Here is a 23,974-nt window from a genome sequence, read left to right as displayed (position 1 = left end):
GAGCGGGAAGAGGTGACCTGCGCCCAGAGCATCACAAGTCAGTGGCAGGACCAGGGCTGCTCTTCACCACCTGGTTAAGAGTCTGGCTATTGGGTAAAAAGGCTAATTTTGTCACCAAAAAGATTGTATGAGTCATAAACTCTTGGTGGGCCTCCCTCTCTTTTTAATTTAATGTGGACGATGTCTGTTTTACCGGGAAAATTCGATAAGTAGTGTGAATTCTGGAGCCAGACTTGCTGAGCTCACAGCTTCCATTTGCCATTCATAGTACTTTGGGAAAGAGACTCTGCATGCCTCAGTTTCCTTTTTGACCAAATAGAGAAGATAAGAATACTTATATAGAGTTGTGTGGATCTGATGGCTTCACATACATAGAAGCATCTAGAACAACACGGCTCCTGATCCAGAATCGATGGGTATTCTCTTTAATTACTGGAATATTTGGGTGAAACTTAACGTGAGCGGATGCCTTGCTCATCTTAAGCCCTGGCTGTTTCTGCCGGGAAGCTGAGTCCTGTCATTATTTCCCTCTTTCCGTGAGCACACCTGAGGACCTTTGGAGCAAACAGCCTCGATTGCTTCTGTCTTTAATTGCTCTTCTGAGCGGAGTATCTTATCTCGTTAGAGTTTGTGCTGCTGTTAACTGTGGGCAGGGTCGTGCCCTCTTGGGCAGGATGGGTGGTGTTCTCCTCCCCAGCCTGTGTGGCACCCCCTGGAGGGGAGTCCTCTGCCTCAAAGGAAGCAAACCCTTCTCTCCTTCTTACCTCTGATTAGGCGGATGAATACCAGATCTGTGTGGGGTTGAATTCGGGCTTTGGGGGTTGCTGGTTTGTCATTACTGTCATTACAGATCTGTTGGCAGCCAACCAAATGAGGTGATATTTCTGAGAAGGGTTCAGGTTGTGCCTAACATTGAATATGGGGTCAACAGCAGCGAATTCAGTTGTCACCTGGCTGTGTCCACTCGAACGGCTCAGCTCGGCTGGAGGACTCTGCTTGGGGAAGATTCCTGGGCTGCTTCATGCAGAAGAGGTGTGTTCTTTTTCTTAGATTTCTTTCTTTCTCTAGGTTTTTGACAATTTAGTGCTCTTCCAGTGCTGGGTCAGAGGGTGGAGAAGTGAGCCTTTGTTTCCTGGTGGAGAAGTGAGCCTTTGTTTCCTGGTGAGCTCTGCATGGAGGCCTTGGTCTGGGATCAGCCTTTGTGCCCTGCTGCGCCTTCCCAGATCTGGGCATGGTGAGGCCCACACCCCTGACCTCTTTCACAGCTGTTCACACAGCACCTCCTGTGAGTCACAGGCTGTCGTTTCACGACTCCTGTGTCTCTGTGAGGCCGCTTGCTTCGCCTGTTCAGGGCAGCAAACTACCGGGGCTCGAGAGAACGTGCTGTGATTCTCCTGGGCGGGGAAAGGAGAGAGAAGGCTCAGCCTCCTTCAGTTGGTAGCTTTCTCAGCATTCTGAGCCTCCTTTCTCTGCTTTCATCGTTGATGGGGTTAAATGGGATCCCTGGTGTCAGAGCGCCTGGCAGACAGCAGGTCCTTCTCAACCACTGTCCTCGGGCTATGCCTGTGGGCAGTATGCGGCCACGGAAGGTACTGCAAATGTTGCAGGTGCCCTAGCACAAGGCACCCTGCTAGAGATGCCCATGAGGAGGTTTCCAGGTACATTTCAGGTGCAGGTGGGAGAAGGCCGCTTCCCCAGAAGGGCAGGCCCAGGACAAGTAAGCACCCGCTTCTCTCAGGAATATAGGGTTATAGAATAGCATTTCTCATCTGCAGATGTAAAGGGGACAAGGTTCTCCCCAGAGCGGCCGTGGGGCAGCGAGAAAGGAATTGGCGAGTGATGGCTGTTAGTGTTTGCGAACACCTGATATCCCATTGTGCCTTGGGAAACAGCTGAGCAGGAGAAAGGAACGAAGGAACTGCACTTGCACAGATCCACAGGGAGCCCCTGGCTGCAGTCAGAAACCTGGATTTGCAGTTCCTCTGTATCCAAGATACTATGTGGGAATAAACTTTGCGGTGATCCTGGGTGGCAGTGAGAGTTCCTGACAGAGGGAATCATGGCGGACAGAATGATAGTGGTAAACAAGACAGATGCTGGTTCCTCCAGGCCTGGTGTCTAGAGGGGACTCATTCTTCTTTTCCTCTTGGCCTCCTATGGGGCTTTGAGATGATTTCTTGGGTAGGGAAGATGCCTTCGAAGGAGATTCTGACTTTCTGCTTGAATACAGGTGGGTACTGAAGAGATGGATTGGAGACGGAGTTGGAATGCACCTTGACTGGGCTCTCAGTCTGAGGACACCTCCTACCAGTTAGACGACTCGGCCCAGAGGACACTGAGAAATGCTCAGTGAGGGAGGCTCAGTCTTCATGAGCTTCTGTTGGAGGATTACAAGATGAAGAGTTCTTTTGAAGGGAGGAGTTAGTGTGTTTTCTGGGCAGGGAGGTGGTGAAGAACAGGCGTGTCTGGGATCTCCCTGGGAAGCTGTTGCCCGAACCATGAGTCTGTCAAGAGCAGTAGTGGGACAAGATGACTGTGAAGATCTCAAGTGTCTCCCTGAGGTTGAGTGCAGCTCCTCACTACTTGGAGGAGCAGGTCTCTCTGAGGGCAGCACTCAGGGAGCGGGGCTGAAGGGCTCTGTCTCCTCAGGGTGATGGTCTCCAAGATGGCTGCCCACCCAGGCCTCCCAGAGCCTGGAGCCCTCGAACGCCTCATCCTCAGATCATTCTCAGAAACAGCCAACGCAGCAGCTACGGGTGGCCAGGATTGCGACACCAAATGTGTTTGTTCCCTGTGTTTGTGAAATACCTCAGAGGCACTGTTCCAATGCCACCTGACTAGTTTTATGATTACCACACGGTGCTAGCGCCATCCACAAATACTCAGTTGGGGCTGACTGGCCCGAGATTTTGAGGTGTTGGTGGGTTTAGAACTTTGAGACCTCACTTTTCCTGGCAGGGTGAGGAGATTTTACCACTCTGATTTTAAAGATCCCTTGTTGGATTTGAAAGCAGCTCTGGTGGCCTGGAATAACCACTGTGGCTCTGGGACTTAGCTTCAACTTCTCCCAGGAGAGTAATTCCTCTTGTGCAGAATTCTGAGCCACAAGCATGCCACCAGGTCAGGGCATCAGCTCACTCACCAGGCTTCCTGCAAACTTGGCCCCAGATTTTCAATCTTTAAAATTCAATCTTGCATTTAATTCTTGTGAATGAACTGCTGCCAACCTTTGACAGAGCGAGGAGAAGAAGCTTGGCTAATATGTAATGTAAGGGGAACTCAGAAGTCCCTGGGAACTGGCTCAGAAATTGGCCAAGGGTACCGAGTGGTACCTGCCCAGCCCAAGGAAGAGAGGTGCAAAAGGCAAGTGGACTTATACATTGGGTCCCTTACTGAGCTCCTGTCAGAGGAGCTGATGCTGGGGAGGGAAGAGCTGGTAGCAATAGAGTTTCTACTTGGTTTCAAACCCCTAGAAAGTACTTTTGCATAGGCTTCTCAATCTGTCATCTCCTCACCTCTGAGAAGAAGGCAGCATTACCCCCAAATGACAATCATGTATTTAATGATTATAACATGTTAGGCTTTGTCCTAGGGACTAGAACATGAGGCCAGCATGGGGAGAGGCCCTTCTCAAGGTCACAGAGCCAGTGTGTGGCCCATCAGGACACACTCTCACCTCTCTGAGGCTTATTCCAGGCTTGTGTTTATTCCAGGATGCTGCACTAGCACAGACTGGCATGCACATGCCAACAAACACACCCACACTCACATGTGTGTATGCGCATAAGCAGAAACAGATGTGCACACTCACACGTCATATGCACACACTATATCACATCCAGCTGGACATGCACAGATACACCCCCAAGTGCACATGCACACATGTGGCACTCTACCACACCCATGCCAATACACAGTGCTTACACACACACACACACACACACACACACACACACACACACACTCTGTTCTTTGGGGGAAACTGTGTTCAAACCACTGGAACCTCTGAACTCTTCGAAACAGCATTACTGACAACACAGTCTCAAAGATTTCATTCTCCTTCTGTCTCTCCATTCCTCCCTTCTTTTCTTTTTTGCCTTCCTCCCTTTTCTTCTTTTCTTCTTCATTCAGTGGCCAGATCTATCTTCTTATCCTTTGCTGGCTGTGCTGTTTTAGGAAAATTTTAGCACTACCAGACATGAGTTCAAACAGTCAACCAGAAGACTCCCTGGAAGACCACTAAGAGCTGAATCTCTTGGCCTGGATCAGCTGTGGTCAGCAGCTGCACTGACCCCCAGGGGCACCTCCTCACCTGGACTGTGCCTCTTGGACTTCAGGCATGCCCCTGCTGCTGGACTTCCCCCACCCAGCGCCCACCTCCCTCGTACTCCCAGACATGAGCCAAAGCCCGTGAAGGTCTCTTCCAAATGTTTCATCAGGCCTCGGGGTGGAGATGCATCTATTTCTGAATTTCAACACTTTGTTTCCACCTGGCATTTCATTCGCCAGCTAATAAGTGAAGTAACTCTGCTTGATTCTGGCAGCATGGAGGCTTTGTTTCGTGGGGACCCCTGCTCCGATCTCTCAGGTGCTTGAGGGGCTAGAGTAGTCCAGCCGTGGACCTGAGTGGCCACCTGGGAGGTCGGCTGGGGTGATAGGTTTCAGCTAGTCTCACCCATGTAGGCAATTCAAATTCTTCAGAACATTTCAACATCCCAGCAACTCAAGGTGGGGGTGGTGGAATCTGAAAGACTTTGGCAACTCCTGTTTCTCAGTCCCAAAGCGTGCCGACAGAGTCGCCTTTCCCAACTCATCCACTTTTCAGTGGTATCAGGGACAGCTCTGTGTCCACATGTATCTAAAGCACCTTGGCCTTCACCGTTAAAGGTTCTTGAAAGTTGTCATGGGGACCCTTGGACTCCGGGGTCCAGCAGTCACTCGCTCCCTGGCTGTTTGACCACATTGCCCAATGGGATGAGTTTATTAGCAGCAGGCAGTTGATTTCAAGCTTCATAAACAGTTTCCGGGCTGTGGGACAGCATATTCCCCAGAGAGCCCAGGAGTGGCTTTAGCAACATGTACTTTGTCTGGGGCGAGTTCACTGCAGCACACTGATGTGCGCACACGCCTCGCTGGAGGAGACTAGCAGAAAGGTGGGAAGAGGCGCCCTGGCAGGAGGGTGATGTGGGAAGGAGCACAGCCTACTGAGTGAGAAGGAGCTGGGTGCCAGGTGCCTCGTGGGCATGGGGCAGACTTTGGGATTGTTCAATACAGAGACGTGGAATCCGGAGGTGAGACTCTCCAGAGCTCTCAACTGATAGTCCGAGGTGGTGATTACTCACGATTCAGTCTTGTGTTGCAACAGGACTCTTAGCAGGCGGGGACCAGAGTGCATGCACATTCTCCCTTTCCTATCCCTCCTAACCCGGAGTCTGTTCATAGGCACTGCCCAGTAGACGCATACCAGGACAGGCACTTGGGCTGCACTGACGTGAGGCTACATCATGTGCAAAACCTTCCTCTGTGAATCAGTGCTCTGGTCACTGAGCTCACGTTCAAGCATGTGGCCCCCTCTACCCTCTCTGGCACCCACTGCCATGTGTAACAGTTCCGACCTTGGCTTGCTGTCTTCCAGCAGGGGAGGCAAGATTTATACATGCAGGGTAAGTGTGAGCACAGGGTGCAGGGGGTTCCTGGAGCAATGTGAGGTGCCTTTGGCAGCACGTCTGTCTCCTGCTCCCCAAAGAGGAATGCCACCTTGTGTTCACATGCCAGGGAGGCCTTCTGGGGGCAAGTGGGACAAGGGAGCCCTGTGCATAAGGAGAGTGGACGTCGGCCCAGGAAAGGGCAGCAGGGAGGCAAAGGTGCCGCGCAGGACCTGTACCTGCCCGCACTGCTCTTCTCTCTCCTGTTTACTCATCCATTCACGCGTTTCATAGCCGCTGCTCTGTGCCAGGCAGAGGCCAGGTAATGAACAAATACTGCAAGATGGAAAAGCATTAGCAGGAGCAGGACTGGGAGCCGTACAGTGTGGGGCAGGCGGGGCCCAAAGGCAGGGGAACCCTACGGTGCAGGGGAGTCAGAGTGAAAATGCATCACAGGGTGGTGGGGACAGCAAGAAGTGTTCCCTGCGTGGATTTCCAAGTGCGGAAAGGAGCCTTGAAGTCCTGTGCAGCAGGAGTGTGGGAATCCAGGGTGGGGCAGGAGGGGAGAACAAGGGGACAGAAGGGTGGGAAGACGGGGAGTAGGGTGTGGCCTCTGAGCCGCAGCAAGGATTTGGGACTTCATGTGAAGTAGTCTAAGCAAGAGATGCTGCTGACTGAATTCGGGCGCAATCGGTGTAAGCCGCAAGTGCGGGGGCAATGTTCAGCACAGGGACCTCTGGGAGGGAAGTGAAGGAGAAGGAGGCTTGAATCCATGGCCAGGACTTGGCCTAAGCGGCGGGTCAGGTTGGCCTCCCATTGACAGAGGTCACGGTGCAGGAGACGCAGACCCGGGGACCACTGGGAGTGATAGCGCTTCACAAACGTGAGTCTGTGTGGATGTCAGGGATCTTACCTGATCCCCGGGAAGACATTCTTTTCCTCTCTGCTTTCCTCGCCTGGGTTCTGTTCTCTTTAGCCAGCTATGCAGGGTTTTTTGGTCTCACTCGCCCTTCCGGGAGCACTGCAATGGTGTGAGGTGAGAGTGCTTGCAGAGATGTCTGCTCCTACAGGAGTAGAGTTCCCCACGTTTGAAGGGAGCACTGGGAGGCTGGAATGACAGAAATCACTGTTTCATCACTTCAGTTTTATTTTCTGCCTGCCTATGCTGGCCCCAGTGTGCACACAGGAAACCATGCCCTCTGTGCTCTCCGTGAATGTGATCACTGGGGAAACAGAAGTGAAAATAAAATTTGCCTGTTGAGGTTTGGATCTAAAATGCCCCCCAGAAGCCTCCAGTGTCCAGAGTGGGGACTTTGGAAAGTGGAGTGGATCACGAAGGTTTTCTACTGGTCAGGGATCGCTCCACTGAGGTCTTCAGAGAAGTTAAGTAACTCCACAGTTGTCACAGTGTTTAGGAGCAGAGGCAGGGCTGGGACCCAGTTGAGGCCCACACTGACACCTCTGCTAGCATTGTGCCATCTTTCCATACATGACGTTCCAGACAGGCATGAGAGTGTGGTAGCCAAGAACTCTGCCTCAAGTCAGACAGGTCTGGGTTTGAAGCCTGACGCTGGCGTTTGTTACGTTGGGCAAATTATCAACTGCTCTCAGCTTTAGTTTCTTCATTTCCGAAGAGAACAATAGTTCCCCCAGTGTCTGTGAGGGCCGAGGCCTGGGTGCAGAGGTGCCCACACACCCAGGCTTCCTCTCACCTCTCCTACCTGCCCTGTCATCCCTCTGCTCGAAGCCCCTTGTGTGTGGACTCTGCTTTCCCTTTGGAAACAGCATCTGAGCGGGGCTCCCTGTGTGACTCATTTGTTGAAGGAGGGCGCCCAGGAGAAACGCACAGGAGTTGAGGGAGGCTGGAGACAGCCCCGGAAAGAGCTCAGGGAAGGTGTGACCCGAGCACAGAGCACAGAGCGCAGAGCAACCAGTGCCTGCTGAAGAGAAGGAGGCCATGTGTTCCAGTCACAGTTTAATGGTGCTTCCCTAAGACTGCTCCTCACTGGCTCTGGAGGACCCAGGGGGTGCACTGGGAGCTTGGAGTACCCAGTGCTCCCCACAGTGGTGGCAGGCGTGCTGTCCTGTTCTCCCAGAGTATCTTGGGTGAGGCCCCAATTCTTTGGTACTGGTATATCTTTAGCACTCTAATTGCTTCTTCTTAACGGCAGAAGGACAAGCTTGAGGCAAAGGAATCTGGCCTTGATCATGTGCGCACAAGACGTATTTTGCTTGCTTGATTTTTATGGCAAATGACACTGTATTTCCACTTGATAGTAATATGAACATTAATTATTTTATTTTATTTTGAGACAGGGTTTTGGTATATAGTTTAAGATGACCTTGGACTTGCAATCCTCCTGTCTCTATTTCCCAAGTGCTAGGATTACAGGCATCTACCAATGTGAACAATTATGTGTACACAACTGTGTCTATATTAAAAACTGAGCAGGCTGGAGTTTGAGGGATACCGTGTTTGGACAAGGAGTGGTCCAAGCTCCTGGCTCAGAGCAGGGCTCTTGTCTTTCACTCTAGTGGCCCAGGATGACTCATGGCATCAGTGGACAGAGCTCTGCAGGAGGAGGACCTGTGGTGCTCTGCGCCCTCAGAAAATCACTCCTGTGCTGGGTTCTAACAGCCCACATAGCAAAGGGAACATTTGGACCCAGGCGAGTCAGGATTGCTTCTGTAGCAAATGTTAGAAAGCTTGTTCATGAAAGGGAGCTTACCAGTTCTTATAACTGTGAGGTCCAGGGATAGGGTAGCTTTTAATTTCTCCATATAACCTTCATTCTCAGCTGGTTTTTCCAGGAGGTGCTCTCAGAAGCTGTGGGCCTACATCAGCATTTTAGCTCACACAGCAGAAAAGGATGTTTTCCTAGAAGTTTTGACTGAATTTTCAGAATTGGGTCAGGTAGGCTTCAGATAGATGGAAGATTCTCATTACCCAGACTTTGGTCATGTGTCCAGAGATGGGTGGATAGTTCTGATTGGCCATGCATTGGTCACTTGCCCACAGGTAGATGGAAGGTTTTGATTGGCTGGATATGTGCCCACAAATGGCCAGGGTGTGTGAGGGGTGATGGATGGCAAAGGAGAGAGGGTCGGCCCCTCCAACCCTGTTGGGGTATATCCTGGGTACTTTTCCCATCGCCGAGACAAAATACTTGATTCTAAAACTTAGGGAGTAAAGGCTTATTTGGCTTATAGTTTGTAGATGTTTTAGTCTGTAATCAGCTGGCTCCAAGGCAGGGTGGCCTGGCAGAGGGGCATCTCAGAGAAGAAACAGTTTGTGTGGCAGAAGACAGCAAAAGAACGCAGGGGGAGAAGAGACAAGCCTCCTTCTGTCCCTTGCATTGTATCCGGTCTATGACATTAGGGCAGGTCCAGTCCTGTACTGATCCAGTACCCATCCTTTATCCCAGCGCTCCCCATCCTAGCACTGAATCAGGAATCAGTCACAAGCTCTAGATCCAGCTGCTTCCCCAAAAGTCCCATTTAAAAGTGCATGAGACTCTGGGGGGACACCTAGACACAGACCATAGCTGGGTGGGAGGATGGAGACTCCTCAGTGGAGAGTCACTGTCCCGATATTGGAGGAAGGGACGGTGCTGCAGCCGGAGGGGTCCTGCCCGTCAGAACTATCTTTTGCTGACTCCAGGAGCCTGGAGGAGCCCTGCCTGCTCCCACCAGCTCTCTGCTCTGGAGCTGTACCTGTCTCCCCCTGATCTGTGTTCAGTGCCTCTGCTGCTCCCCCAGTTTCTCCACCCAATTACCTGGAGGAACCCACTGCACATTCATCTACCTAGAATCTGCCTGAAAACGAACCCTGTGTTTGGCATTAAGAGCCAGGGCTCCTCCAGGCCCACCTCTTGGGCATCTGGGCCCCCAGAGCCCAGTGTCCTCCTCTATGGAGAGGGGGTAATGCACGGCACACCTGTGTACCACCTGTGTGAGGTGAGGGTTACGTGGGGCTGCGGGGTTACAATGGCTCTTGCCTGTTGTTATAGTCACAGAACAAGAAGTGTGTTATAAGATACCCCTGAGGCGCTGCTCAGCCCCCATCTCTATTTCTCCTCGTGGCTCCCTTCCTTGGCACCTTGGAGCCCTCTCCTGCCTTATGCATGTCATTTCTTCCGCCCACACTGCCCTCTCTGCCTGTGGTACTCTCCCTCCCTGTGTTCCCCCGGGCCAGCTCCTGGGTTTTCCTGGGAACTGAGGATTTTCCCATCTTTGAGTAACCCCAGGCTCCAGGGCACTTCTGTATCATAGCACACAGGGCTGTGAACTTCGGTGATTGTTGGGAATCACCTCTCATTGCAGGTGTGTCCTCCTGGGAACAGCCACAGGTGCAGCTCATCTTGCTGCTCGGTGTCCTCAGCACATGGTAAAATGCTAGGAAGGAATGAATGGGCGTTGAGTAGTCCATGCTTATCTGTTTGAAAGCACGGACCTCATCTCCGTATTCTGTGTTTCCCCACGCCTCATCCCCAGAGCAGGTCACTCAGTTCTTCTAGCAGGGCAGAAGTGGTGCACGCAAGAGGGAAGAAGAGGCGTGGGTGACAAGGATGATGGAATCAGAGCAGAGGCTTGGTTCCAAAGCTCTGCGTGGAGGATCACGGAGCTGGGCGGTCAACACAGCCTCTTTCCCCAGCCGGCCCTTGTCATGGTCCTGTGGGAAGGAAAAGACCCCACCCAGCCCAGGGAGGAGCGCTGGAATGCCAGAATGATTTAGGTAGAATTTCAGGTCTTATCTGGTAATAATAAAAATGAAATTACATTAAAAATACAACCCTGTGTGGGCTGCAGGACATGTTAATGATCGTCATGGAGTCAGATGTGGGTCCCTGTAATTGAAGCCCTTAATGAAGCGGTAATAACACCTTGGGTCTGTTTGTGGCTTCTTTCTTCTGTGGAGCTCAAAGCACTTTCTCCTCTTATCTTATCTCTCTCCCCGCCTTCCCAGGGAAGTGGTCTTGTCACTCCCACTTCTCAGGGGCTGTGCGCTGTGACTCATTGTGGCTCTGGAGTGTACTCCGTTGTCCCCCGGCCTGGGTGGGACCCACCTCCCTCCCTTCTCCCTGAGCTCAGCCTGAAGAACCCTCACTTCCTGGGTGCCCAGGAAGGCCTGGCCACGAAGGGCACTCTGAGCAGCAGGTGACTGGAGCCAAGGTCAGTGGAGTGAGCTGAGCACCTGGGGGAGGAGGAAGGAGGCATTGCTGAGGAGTGCACTGCAGACCTTGAGCATCCATTCTTAGGACCTCAGGATGCAAAGCAAACCCAGGGATGGCCAGGTGACAGGCGGAGTGCCACGGTGTCCTTCAGGAGCCAGCTCAAAGGCATCTCCTCTGAGATGCACTCCTTGGTCCTTCCCTGGGAGCCCTCACTGGGCTTGCACTGCCCTTTGGGTCCTGCCTCCTTCTCCTCCAGCAGCCCTGGGTTGGAGCAGAGGGTCCCCAGTGCCAGCTCCCAGAGGAGGTGTGAATCTCTGCCATCCCATGTCCTTGGAATGTGCCAGCCCACAGGGGACCTCTCACGCGGGAGGGTGGGTATCGAGGGGCAGAGGGAAGGCTCTGAAGTCACAAAGCCCGGGGTTCCAGCCCAGTTCGCCTGCAAACAGCTGTGTGGCGCAGGAAGCCCCGCTCTCTCTAAGCACACCCTCCTTCACTTCCTCCTCTAAGGAAGAGCAGAGAGTACTCCCTAGCCCTGTGCTGAGGTGAGGCTGGCCATAGTAACACTACTTGGCACCTAGTAGGTGTGGGTATTCATTTCCTGTGGCTAATTTTAGATTTGGTGGTTCCAGCTCCTGCTGCACACGGGCTCCGCCCTTCTCGGGAACAGATGCGCTTGGAACAGCCCTGGGAAATTCTGACCCAGGATGTGTGTGTGTGGGGGGGGCAGGGTGTGGTCATGGCACCTGCCTGGTACAGAGCTCTCTGACTATGCCAATATTGGAGGTCTTAGTGTTTCTCAAATCAGGCTCATGACTTCATAAAATAGTCCGTAAGTCACGGGTTCTCCTGGTTTCTGGGCTCCAGGGAAGCGAAAGAAAAGTCTCCTGGATGCCGTGTCCAGTGCCCTCTTCTGGAGGAGACACTGGGATCCACGCTGCTGCCAGGTCACCCAGGACACCACTGGGATGGAGGAGAGTTATTGGTGCTCTTTGACCTGAGTTTGCAGTCTCCTCTGGCCTTCGTCTTGCTGCATCTGGGGGTGGATCTGAATTACAGGTTCTCAGTGCCCTTCCTCTGTGTCTTCACACTTGAAACCCGGAGGGCTCTGTGGACGCTGGGAGCACCTGTTCCAAGATTTTCCTTTGTCTTTACGAGAAGCTTATGAAAAATTACAGATGGAACGAAAGATCATAACTATTTATAGCTGTAGCTGGCATCTGAGATCCCCCTAAAGGACCTTTGTGCTGAGCTGGGTTCAGCCAGGTCTTCTGGAATTGGGGCCTAGAAATCTCCACTCGCTCGAGGGAAGACTCCTGAAAACTGGAATCAGCAACGTGGACAGAGGCAGGAGCTAGGGTGCTGCAGGTGCTGACCCTGTACAGGGCTGGGGCTGAGGGAGACTCTAGGGTCACACATTTGGAGCAGGGGGTGGGACTGGGTCCGGTGTGAGGTGGTCCGGAGACTTTGCCGTGTCAGGACCCAACGTCCATGACGATCACCATTATCCAAAAAACGAGGCAACTGAGGCACAGACAGGTGAAAGCCACAGCACTCTGGTGGCATCAGAAGTGGGATCCATATCCCTCTGCCCCTATCTGTCACATACCATGGTGCACAGCGAGACAGTGCAAGAAGCCTCTGGGTTTATTCTAGTTCTCTCTGTGGTGATTCTCCTGGGACCAGGCCCCTCGGAGTGTCAGTTTGTGGTGGGATGAGGGACACCAAGGCACCAGCTTTTGTCCTTGAAGGTGGGAGAAGAAGGACGGGGCACTGTCTGTGTAAGCAGCACCTGTGCAGACAGCCCTGAGCATGTGATTACTATTTCGACGACCCAGGGATGCACAGGTCTTGAAGTCTCAAAAGGCAGGTTTCTAGAACTTCCACTGCTTGAGAAACCAAGGGCAGAATCACATGAGGACGAGCTCCTCTTGGGTCCAGAAAACAAGAAAGCCACCTTGTTTTCTATGTACTGGTGAGCGACTCACTTTCCAAGAAGCCCAGCCAAGCCTTGGCTGGCTTAGGAACCAGGCCAGGGCTGAGTGGAGCAAGGAGGCTGTCGGGGGGCTAGAGTGTCACTCCCTCTCCCTTTTTCCCCAGGACACACACGATTCAGTGCATTGGCCTGTGCATGGGTCCACTACCCTACCCTACCCTTGCCCACCTTTCTCACCAACCAGAGCCTCACCCTGTGTGGTCACTACTGGGTACTGAGGCTGTATAGGGAAGGATCATTGTACCTATGACCAGGAGTGGTGTGTGTGTGTGTGTGTGTGTGTGTGTGAAAAGGCCACAGAAACTGTGACACAATCCCAAGGGTAGGGAAAGCTTTCCATTCCCCAACCCCTCTTTCCTGCCTGGTACACCAGGTCTCAGTCAGAGGTCTGTGTTGGATCTCACCCATCCTTGGACCTCGCAGTTACAGAGCAGTCTCAGGCAGCTCATTCTATCTTGCATGAGTCTTCATTTTCTCATCTGCATCATAGGTGGAGATAGTGGCACCTGCCCCTGAGGCTTGTGAATTGTCAGGAGATGAAGCAGGAGTGTGTACGAGGGCCTGTCCTGCCATCAGAGCCCTGGGTTAAGCCATAGCTCTGTGCTCCATCACTGACCCTCCAGGCAGGCACTGGTTGTCCTCAGCTTTAGAGTGATCATCCATGAAATACAGCTATAAGCATTGTAGGAATCAAGTAAAAGAACACTCCTAGCACATATCGGAGAGACAGTGTTCATTGCTTCTGCTGTCCTGGCTCATGCCCGCATCTCCTTTTGCCAAGAAAGAGATTTGTACCTGAAGATGCTGACTTACTCTGGAGACAGATTCTTCCTAGGTTCCCAGTTTCAGATCAGCGCCAGAAGTGTGTGGCTGTGCCTTGCTTGCTGAGACTGCTGAACTGATGGAGTGCCATGCAGAGCAGTGTTTAAATCTCCACCTATGCTCTGCAAGTGTCAGCTTTGTGGCCAGCTACACATAGCTCTCCTTTCTGCTGCTGAGGCTGCTCTAGCTGGCCCCATGGCTGGGGTGACCCACCCTGGAGTGACAGGCCTTGGTGTCGAAGGCGCGGGGAGGTTGGGCAGGAGCAAACAGGCTCCTTGTGGAGCCTCCAGAAATAGGACAGGTACCATCTCACACAAGAGTTGCCTTCAGCTTGGCTGAGCCCAGGGCAGGTGTGAGAGAGGGAGGTTGGTGACGGTTAAGTACAAGAAACAAGGCTCCTATATTTTGTCACGCTATGGACACAGACAGGTACAGTGGCAAGGCACCTCACTGTCCTTTAGTGAACACCAGTCAGCTAGGAAACTGTGGCCGAATAGCAGGTGGACAGACACTGCCCCTTCTGTGGGACAACAAGACTGGGAGGAGCCTGGGCTTGTTCCTGGCCAAGTCAGACAGGCTGTGCTTCTTTCTCAAGAACTCAGAAGGAATGGGGATGACTAAGCCCTGCGTGCTTTCCATGACACTGCATACAACCTGCCAGGGTCCCTGTCCAGGGAGTACCCCTGTCACTTCTAGGAAGGCAGCTCACTGCATGCTCGGGGAACATAGCATCCATCCATCCATCCATCCATCCATCCATCCATCCATCCATCTGTCCATCTGTTGATCCATTTATCCGTCCATCTATCCATTTGTCCATCTACCTACCCATCCATCCATCTACCTACCCACCCATCCATCCACCCATTCATCCATCCATCCACCCATCCATCCATCTATCCACCCACTCATCTGTCCATACTACCCATCCATCCATCCATTTATCCACCCATCCATCCACCTACCCATCCATCCATCCATCCATCCATCCATCCATCCATCCTTTTAACTATTCTTGTAAGTAAGGAGATTTTCACCAAGACACTATTTCCCAAAGTGTGGGAGAACTAAGGAAACCCAAAAGGCATGCGTTGCACTCCTCCAGGCAGTGTGCCAGGGAACCATGATCAGCATTGGGCCTGAAGAGCAAGCAGATACCTGATCTTAGAAAGCCCTAGAAGAGGGGCTTCCGTAGCGACACAACTAACCAGGGGAAAATGTTCTGCTAGGATTCTCCTTCTGCTCTGAGTTCACTTCTGCTTTGAGCCTCCTCTCCTTTTCTTTGGTCTGCATCTTCATCCCAGGATGCTGGTGGACGTTGGTTGGACTGCTCTCTCTGGCTAAGATTCTCTCCTGACCACCAGGACACCCAGTCAACTACTTCCCAGACTTCTCTACCTGTGCCTCATGCATCACAGACTTAGAGGACATCAAACCTGATGATGCCTTGATCATGAGCTTCCAGCTTCCAGGATCATGGGAGCACAAGTCTCTGTTGCTTAGGCTGCCCAGACTGTGGCACTTGGCTTTGACAATTGTTGCAAACTCATGTAAGGTGACACCAGACTTTCTAACTGCAATGTTAGATCACATGACTGAAGGAGTTCAAGATGGAGCAGGCTTGGTGCAGGTCACTGAGAACACCTTGCACTGACCACCTGTATGATGGGGCTGGGTGAATCTGCCCAGCCAAGTCTGCCCAGCCAAGGCTGCCCAGCCCTGACCTCAGGCTGTGCCTAGTCTCAGGGGAGACATACACACACAGCGAGTAATGTGTGTTTTCTGAGTCATGCAGCGATGAAACATAAACCACATAGACATAGGTCATCCCCAGCATGGGATGGCCTCACAGGAGAGACGCCAGCAGGGTGCTCCCCTCTGCTCACTTGGTGCCAGCAAGCAGAGAACGGAAGGAAGGAAACAGAAGGTGCAGAGGCCTGCAGGCACACAGCATGCCTCAGGAGGAGTGAAATATGATGCTGGTGGGAAGGGCTGGGGCTAGACTGGCCATGCACAGACGCTGCAGTGCATCCTGGCTGGGAAGCCTCGAGGGCACAGGGCTGAGCAGATGGGATGGGGCTGGCCGCTGGGATCCACAAGACTGCCGGGGACTCGGGTGGTTGCAGGTGGGACATTTAGCTCTTGGGGCCCTGAGTGTTCTCACCTGAGAGATGATGAAAACCTCAGGGTAATTTGAATAATTCTTGGCAAGAATGGGTGCTGATAAACTCTGGCCTCCCCGTAGCTGGGTTTCCACACCTGCTGTCCTGCAGAGGGGCTGAAGCAGTGACTCCACCAGCCCTTTCTGTGGCCACAAAGGGGGATGAGGTCAGTGGAGTCACCGACACCAGCTGGAACTGAGAACCAAGAAGGGCAGGGGCTCCAGGAATTGTGAAGAAAACTTTCCAGAAAGCACTTGGTAAGGAGTTCTGGGAGGTTTAGCCCCGCTGGTCCACCCTTGGAGTCCCTGTCGGAATATGACGCATTTGGCAGAGCAGGAAGTGAAAAGGGGACCTGAAAGATGTTGCTTTCTCAGCAGCAGGCTAAGGTGGCAGCAGGGGTGGAGGGCGCTATCAGGCAGCTCTAGGGGCGGAACCACTCGGGGCTGGGCTCTGAGAGGTCATCTGGCCTGCAGGTGCCCATGGATGCAGAAAAAAGACCTAGGCTGTGGTACCTGGGAAGATTCAAGTGAAGTCCAACCTCGGCTAAGCACCAGGGTATCTGGGAATAGAAGCCAGAGGCCCCAGGCAGCAGCCATCAGCAGGAATTCAGTGGCAGGCACCCCCAGCAGTTCTGCTTTGATCCTGTCTACTGCAGCCCCATCCCCGTGGGTGTTTATGTGTGATTGCCGTGTCCAGCTCTGCACTCCATTTTACAGGCGGAGAAACTGAGTCCCAGAGCAGGAATGCGAATGAACCCTCCAATATGACACCAGCGACTGACTGACCCTGGGGAAACCCTGGGCTGCCTGCCATGTGGCCACACATCTGCATCTCTGGCTATCTTCTTGTTTGGTGCTCAGGGCACAGCACTGGGCACAGGACTGCTCAGCTTTGACTGAGAATAGCCATTAATAATGTGTTAAATGTCTACAGAGTACTGGCGGTGTCACACTGAATCCTCCTAACAACTCTAGATACACATACTATCTCATTTTTATGTGAGGACTCGGAGTCTCAAGAAGACCAGGAAACCTTTCCTGAGGTCTCTGGGCCCTGTAGCAGAGTTGAATAGGGGTCCCCACATTCTTAGCCCTCTGGCTGTGCTGTGGGCCTGTTACAAAAGCTGGGTGGGAGTTCTGGAAGCCAGACTTCCGGGTGGCCAGCCAATGTTCACTTGGGTGAAGAGGGGTTTAGGAAAGGGTTCAGGTTCTTGAGTATCCCATGAGCCTCTGGACAGAGTGGGGACCTGACCTGATTCTCCTGCCTGGGCTGCCCATTCCTCACCCTCTCAGACATTCCTCCATGTAGACAAAATGGGGTTACTTGGAGAGGAGGGCTAGGGCACGGTCAGGGCTCTCCTGCAGGCCCCGGCACTCTGCCGTGGCCCACCGCAGGGGTTTCTCCACCCCGGGCTAAATGCACCACGATGGCTCTTCCTTGCTGAGGCTTCCTTCCTTCTCCCTTTCTTTGTTGACAGTCTGAGTGCTCCCTGAGCCCGGGGCCCCTTGTGCCATTTATCTCCAAATCCCTGTAACCTGGGATGGGGTTAATTCTAGCTGGGCACCCAGAGAATGAATGCACCCCAAAGGGGCCATTTCTTTTTCCTGGCATCAGACTGCTGGGATTTGTGGCTTGGCTTCACACCTATTGCGTGCGTGACGTGGACAAATTATTTGACTGCTGTGGCTCTCAGTTCTGCACCTAAAGCAGAGACAGGACTCATGCTTGTTTCATTTTCTATTATTAGAATTCATATGTTACCCACTGAGTCCTGTACTGTGTCTGACATGGCAGCCCCTAGTCACACGTAGCTACTTAAATTCACAAAAATGAACTGAAATTAAAAATTCACAGGCTTCCCTTGCACCAGTCACATTTCAAGTGCCCAGTGACTTCGAGATTCCTCCCAGATGTAGGCATTTCTGTCATCGCGGGGAAGTCTGCTGGAGCAGCTGCTCTGGACTCTGAGAAAGGCTCTGTGGGGTGCACCCTTCCTGCATGACTGTGATTCCTGTTGTTCTGGTGAGCCCTGCATGAGGGCAGGACCGCTCTGCAGCCTCACAGGGGGAGACCTGTCCTCAGGGATGGGTGAGGTTGCCTGTGCTTCGAGTTTGCCCCTTCCCTGGAATACTCTCCCTCTCTGCCTGCCTTTCCTCTGGTGACCTTCTGCCTGTACCAGTAACTGGGTGCGTTTTAAAAAGCCACCACAAGGGAGACCCCACCTTGGGAACCTGTCACTCTGCCTGGATCCCTGGCTGTCTATGAAGTCTAGAACTAGCCTTTATTCACCCTCCTGTTCCCAGTGACTGGCCGTACTCCAGCCTTCAAAATCAGTTTTGGGGAATGGAGGTTTCCATAGTTTGAGGACAATACTTTTGCCCAGCTTTGAGGCCGCATCATAGCATCATAGCAGTACACAAGAAAGACTGGCTCAGACAGGCCTATGCTGGCTGCAGGAACAAGAGCCCCAGGAAGCTGGCAGGATGAGCGGCCATGAGGAAGGATGGCGGCCATCGGGGGCTGACGGGAAAGCCACTGGGGCTGACCGGAAATACCAGTGGAGCATCAGAGGCAGGCGAGTAAAGGTCTCCGAGTTAAGTGTGAGATGCCTGCAGGCTCCTAGAGTCTGAAGGAGGGGCCCAGGCTGTCCCATACCTATGGTTTCTGAGACAGTGTTCCCTCACGTCCTGTTCATCCCATTCCAGCAGGGTCTGGGGAAACGAAAGTTAACCAGTAATGAGATCTTCTGGTTTGTAACTGTAGAGACACCGTTTAACTTCCCTGTCCTTGGGGATGATTTCTTTTTTGGGTATGTTTTCATGGCAAAATCAATCGTGTTTCAAGGAGAAGTGAACGTAGACAGTACACTGGACACAGTCAAGGCACACTAGCAAGCTGAACTTGAGTTGGTCTTTGTCTGATCAGCAGACTCGACCTCTCATTTTCCTAAGGCTGGGGTGTCCAAGACCAGGGTGCTGGCTAAGTTGGGTCCTAGTATGGGCCCCTCCTGGCTTGCAGAAGCTGCCCTAGCCATGCTCTCCAGCAGTGGGAAGAGGGGGCTCGGTATGGGGGCTGGGGATTTAGCTCAGTGGCATAAGCACCTGCCTTGCAAGCAGGCAGTCGTGAGTTTGATCCCTGGTACCGATAAAAAAAAAAAAAAAAAAAAAAAAAAGACTGAGAGGGCTTGGTCTCTCTTTCCTAGGGCACTAATCCCACCACGAAGGCTGGACCTCCACGGCCCCACTGAACCTCATGCCCCACAGGATCATCAGCGAGGGAGTTAGGGATTCAATATGTGAATATTAAGGGAACAGAAATGTTTAATTTCCTTAAAATAAAGCATCCTGGTTAGCTTGGGGAATACAGGCTGCAGAAGCCACACTGTCTGCATGTCACTGTTTTCTTGGCCTTGGTCAGTCCTTGGTCAGCCCAATTTCTCCTGCCTTCCAGGTCATGAGGCAGGAGAGGGAGTGTTAGACCCACAGGGCTGGGTGTGGAGAAGCTGAGAAAGACACTGGGCGGCAAAGGCACACTGCAACCCTGGCATTTACCAACTGTGGCTGAGTTTAGGGCTAACAGTCTTCAGAATCCTGGCTGGGCCAGAGGCCACGCCCAGGCTCTGCTGCCCTACTCAGATGCCGTGTGACCCGCCCGACCTCAAAGGAGAGCTTGGGTTTCAGAGCGCGGTGGTGGACCCAGCCAAAGGTTTAGAACTCTGAGGCTGCTTTCAGAGTGGGTGAATGACACCCTTGTTTAAAGTTACAGACAAAGAAAAGAAGCAAAAACAAACCTCTCATGTTTTTAGGTGCAACAGTCTTACAGAATTCTTTCCAGCTTTTTTTCCTCTGAAGAAAAAAAGCTCAATCTCATCAAGGAAGTCAACAAGGCAGGTGTGTCCGCGTGGCCCCCAGGGCAAACGGCAGCCTCTTGGATCTCAAATGAGGTGATCTTTGCATAAACAAGGTGACCTGGTGTGGCAGCGGTTCTGTGACAGCCACCACTGCCCTGGTGCTCTGACCCCTGAGGGTCCACATTCCTCAGGCCTGGGGTTCCCATCCTGCAGAGCCTCTCATTCCGGCATTGTGGTCACTCACGTGGTGCGTAGACTCATGTGGTGAAAAGGGGAATTCTTGTGTTTTCAGCAAGGTGACCTTGCTAGCTCAGGGTCAGGTGGAGGGGAAGGGCAGAAGCAAGCGGACAACACGGGGCTCTGTTTGCCCGTTAGCCAGGAGGTCAGAGAGGAGGAAAGAGGAAGCCAGACCTGATTTGGGCCTGGAAGGTGGGGCTGAAACCTTAGTGGTTGTTAGGGTTTTCGGTGCGATAAGAGAGAAAAATGCAAAGCAAAAAAGTAGCCTTTATTCCAAGGGCGTGGAGAGGAGTCTGTGACCATAGGTGGCCTGGGTCCATCTGACCGGAAGGTCGGGTATGGAATATACATATAACCTCTGACGGGTGGGGGTGGGTCGGAGGGTGCTTAGGGCGGGCATTGATGATGCTCAAGGAGCTGGTTGGAATTTTCCTCACGTGCACTGGGAAAGGAAAAAGGAAGTTGTCATGGGGAAGGAGGAAGTGGCCTCAAGGTAAACATCCCTTGCACCCGCCTCCCAATGCCATAATATCATGTGACTTATTCTAGGGCAAATCTCTTTCAGTGGTAATGTCACCTGGGGCTGGTGAGAGACCTTTTGTGGCTGTGGAACAAGAGCATCACTGGAAGCCAGAGCCACCTCCCGCAGGCAGCCTAACTTTGAGCTCCTCCGGAGCACTTCTGAGCCTCAGCTGCTTCTTTGGTACAATGACTGCAGGCATGGGCTGTCTTGGCTGTGGAGGGCAGGCCGTGTGCTGCAGAGTGGTGTCCAGAGCTCCCCGGAGGCAGCAGCCTCCTTTCTCAGGGGCTCCTTCACTCTAGCTTTACGAGCTGAGGGGTGGATTCATTTTCCTTCCCACTTTACAGAGGATGCAGCAGGGCCCAAAGCGGTTCCTTGTCTTGAGTAAACAAGCGGCGTTGGGTTTGATCTTAGGCATCTGTTGCCAAACCTGGGTTGTTTCTTGTTTCCTGGGCTGGAGCTTTGGACCTCCCCGCCGCTGTAAACTCCCTGGGGTCTGTTAGGTGCTGCACCAGGAACAGCACTGGGCTGAACCCCCAAGGGACATGGGCATCCCAGGTCTTCCTTCTGCTCATCCCCCATCTTTCCCCAGCACTTCCTTGTTCCTGTGCTCACAGAAGGCAGCTGGGAAATAAGAGCCACCCCTCAACACGTCTGTTGGCTTGCCAGGGCAGGGAGGGGGGCCCAGTGGAGCCCCAATTGAGGCAAGAAATTAGGACATGGCCAGCTGGCTGGGCAAGGGCAAGGGGCCTTGACCTGTCAATCATGGAGATCCAGGACACAAGAGCAGCAAAACAGTTTCCAAACCCTGCACATGGGGCCAATCAGAAAGTGCTATCTTCAGTTCTTCTTGAGAACATTCAAGCAGGTTTCCAATAGGAGGGGCTGATACAAAAGGTGGCGGCCACTCAGCTCGTGGCCCCTGTGAACTTGCTCTTGATCCCCTCCCCTCGCAGAGCCCACACTGACCCTGCAGGGCATATTTCTTTTCCTACCTTTAATAAATGTAAAACCTTGCTACCTTTTGCATTTGTCTTGACCAGTTCTTTGTTCAGCACTCCAAGAACCTAGAAAGAATCTCTAGAAGGGGCCTGCAGCACCCCAGAACCCCAGGAATACTATCTACTCCACATGCACAAGTGAGATCAATGTTCACACTCTCAGATTCCTTCTGGGTCCCTAGGTATCCCCGAGCGCCTGTCTGAGCCCAGATATGCTAGGTCCTGGCAATGTCATGCAAAGTCCAGACAGACAGGACCCAGGTGCTCCCAGAGTTTTGTGTCTGGTAGGGAAGCCCAGCGGTACTCTGAGCATCTCAGTGAATGCAGAAGTTCGACCTGAGGTAAATTACTTGAAAGAAATGAATCAAGTTCAGGATAATGAGAAGTAAAGAAAGTGGCTTCCTCAGGACGGTGGCACTGGAGCTGTGGTGCACAAAGCAGGTGGAAATCAGTGAATGAAATGCACCCGGAAGTGCTTTCCAGGCAGTGGGAACAGAGTGCAAAGGCCCGTGCGGGGCGGGAACAGACTTTGTTACATGACAGTGAGGAGGAAGAAGAGGGATAGAGCACTGGAGGAGCAGGTAGGTGTTGGCTTGTAAGGGCCCTGACTATTTTAAGGGTGTGAAATTTGATGACTGGAAATGAGGAGCCCTGCAGTTTTAACCCAACAGACATTGGTGAGGAGTTCCTATAACTGGAGTTGTGGTTTTAAAAGATTCCTTTGCTGATGAGTTGAGACTAGACAGGAAGGAACCATGGTGGTTCATAGAGACAAATCCTGCAACCGTGAATCTGGGCCGGTAAGAGGAAATAACACCTCCAACCAAGGTGGAGGTGGTGGGGATGGGGCCAGCTGCATGAGGTTTTTAGGACGGTGCTAGGTACAATGGCTCTCCCAGGAGCTACAGTCCGAAGTGGAGACACAGAAAGCCTGCTTTAGGGATGCACGCTGTAAAGAGAGGGTGGGCATGGGAATGTGCCTCGGTGCCTGGGCTGTGGTGGAGGGCTGCAAACATGGCCACGGCCTGTACCTTATCAACACCCTTGGCAGCGTGGCTTCCTGAGATCCCCCCACCCGCGGCAGCTGCAGATCTGGGCCAGGCTTGTGATGAGTTTGGTCAGTTAAATGCGGTAGAAGCTGAGGTGTGCAGGTTGGAGTCTTGGCTTCTACTAGCCTCTGTGCTACCCCTGTAGCTTGGAAATTTGCAGTTTCTAGGAGAATGAACCAGGAAGGGCTCCTTGCTGAGAGGCACACACCCCAGAGACCTCTGTCATGTAAACTGAGAGCAGGGCTACTGTCTACACAAACGCAGATGTTACATGAGTGAGCTGCAAGGTATCTACATGAGCACAGATGGATGAGTCAGTTCAATTGCAATCAGCTGACTTGTTTCAGATCAGCAGAGTGATCAATGCTTACTGCTTCAAGCAGGTATTGGCAAATTATTTCCCAGGGGCCAGAGAGACAAAAAGTTTTTTTTAAAGACAAAGTCTTACTGCTGTAGTTCGGGCTGGTCTTGAGCTCAAGGCAACCCTCCTGCCTCAGCCTCCTGAGCCGTCACATCTGGCTTACACATAAAGTTTTGATGGAATTCTGTCATCCCCACCTACTTATGATGTTTACAGTTTCTTTTGAGTTACAAAGGCATGGCTCAGTGTTTGCAACAGAGATCACATGACATATAGAGCTTAAAATATTTGCTTTCTGACCCTGTAAGAGGTTGACTGACTCCTGCTTTGAAACTATTGAGATTTGGAATGGGTTGTTACATAGCCTGACTAACAAATACACAGGGGACAGGGTATAAGGACGAGGGAAGGGATCAAGGAAGCAGTCTCTCTGAGAACCATGACATGGAAGAGTTGGAGAGCTCAGTAGAGGAAGTGATGTTAGCTGAGTTTTCAGCCATGAGTAAACTTAAGCTCAGAGGGAAACAGTGAAGAAATTAAGGGTCAGAGTGGCTGTAATCAAGCCCAGGTCATGTGGCAGGTTTTCTGGTTCCTGTTTAGTGACACTTTCCCCCGTGCTCCGGTAGGCGACTGAACCTTTGGGGAAGAGAGGGCCATGGGACCAGACAAAGCTGGTTTGCGTTCCAGTTCCGCCATTTCTAAGATGTGAGGTTATGGTTAATTTAGTTTCTCTGCTCCTTAGTTTCTTCATTCAGAGACTGAGGAGACTACTACTGATTTTATAAAATTGTTAGGAAATTAAATGAGCTTGAGGTCCTGTCACATTGCTTATAACTCTAAAGACAGCTGTGCAGAGCAAAGCAGCTTGGCAATGCTTGCCATGGGGATTCTGTTTTAGAGGGTAGTCAAGCCCAGCTATAGGAAATTTCTCTGATGCTAGAATTTCGCTGGCTCCCCATTTCCAGCCCCTCCTCCTGCAGGTCCGCTTGGTTCTGTGACTGAGGGACTTCGCCACTTGTCTCTATGTTCTGTTCCTCTATGCTGGACCTGTGCACATCAATACCCATTAGGCAACAGTGAACAGGTGTTGAGCCAGATTTGGGGACATGCCCTTCTGAGGATCAGTCATATGCCAAGCCATGTGCTGGGCTGTGGAATGC

At 52.3% G+C, this 23,974-nt stretch overlaps 1 long non-coding RNA gene across 5 annotated transcripts; it reads left to right on the top strand.

Moving 5' to 3' along the window:
* The first annotated feature begins 893 nt into the window (after positions 1–893).
* Positions 894–17,613, top strand: LOC134471663 (uncharacterized). Of its 5 annotated transcripts, none has more exons than XR_010041219.1 (3): positions 894–1,032; positions 15,880–16,053; positions 16,513–17,612. It is a non-coding gene; the product is annotated as an uncharacterized LOC134471663 (long non-coding RNA). The 5 variants fall into 5 exon arrangements; XR_010041218.1 differs by lacking the exon at positions 894–1,032 and adding an exon at positions 5,013–5,153; XR_010041220.1 differs by lacking the exon at positions 894–1,032 and adding an exon at positions 10,534–10,817 and having other exon boundaries at positions 16,513–17,613.
* Positions 17,614–23,974: the final 6,361 nt, after the last annotated feature.

The sequence above is a fragment of the Cavia porcellus genome, unplaced genomic scaffold (genome assembly GCF_034190915.1).
Source record: "Cavia porcellus strain 051 isolate PalLab524CR breed Dunkin Hartley unplaced genomic scaffold, mCavPor4.1 scaffold_19, whole genome shotgun sequence".
Taxonomy (NCBI): Eukaryota; Metazoa; Chordata; class Mammalia; order Rodentia; family Caviidae; genus Cavia; species Cavia porcellus.
This window is presented reverse-complemented; position numbering and strand designations above follow the sequence as displayed.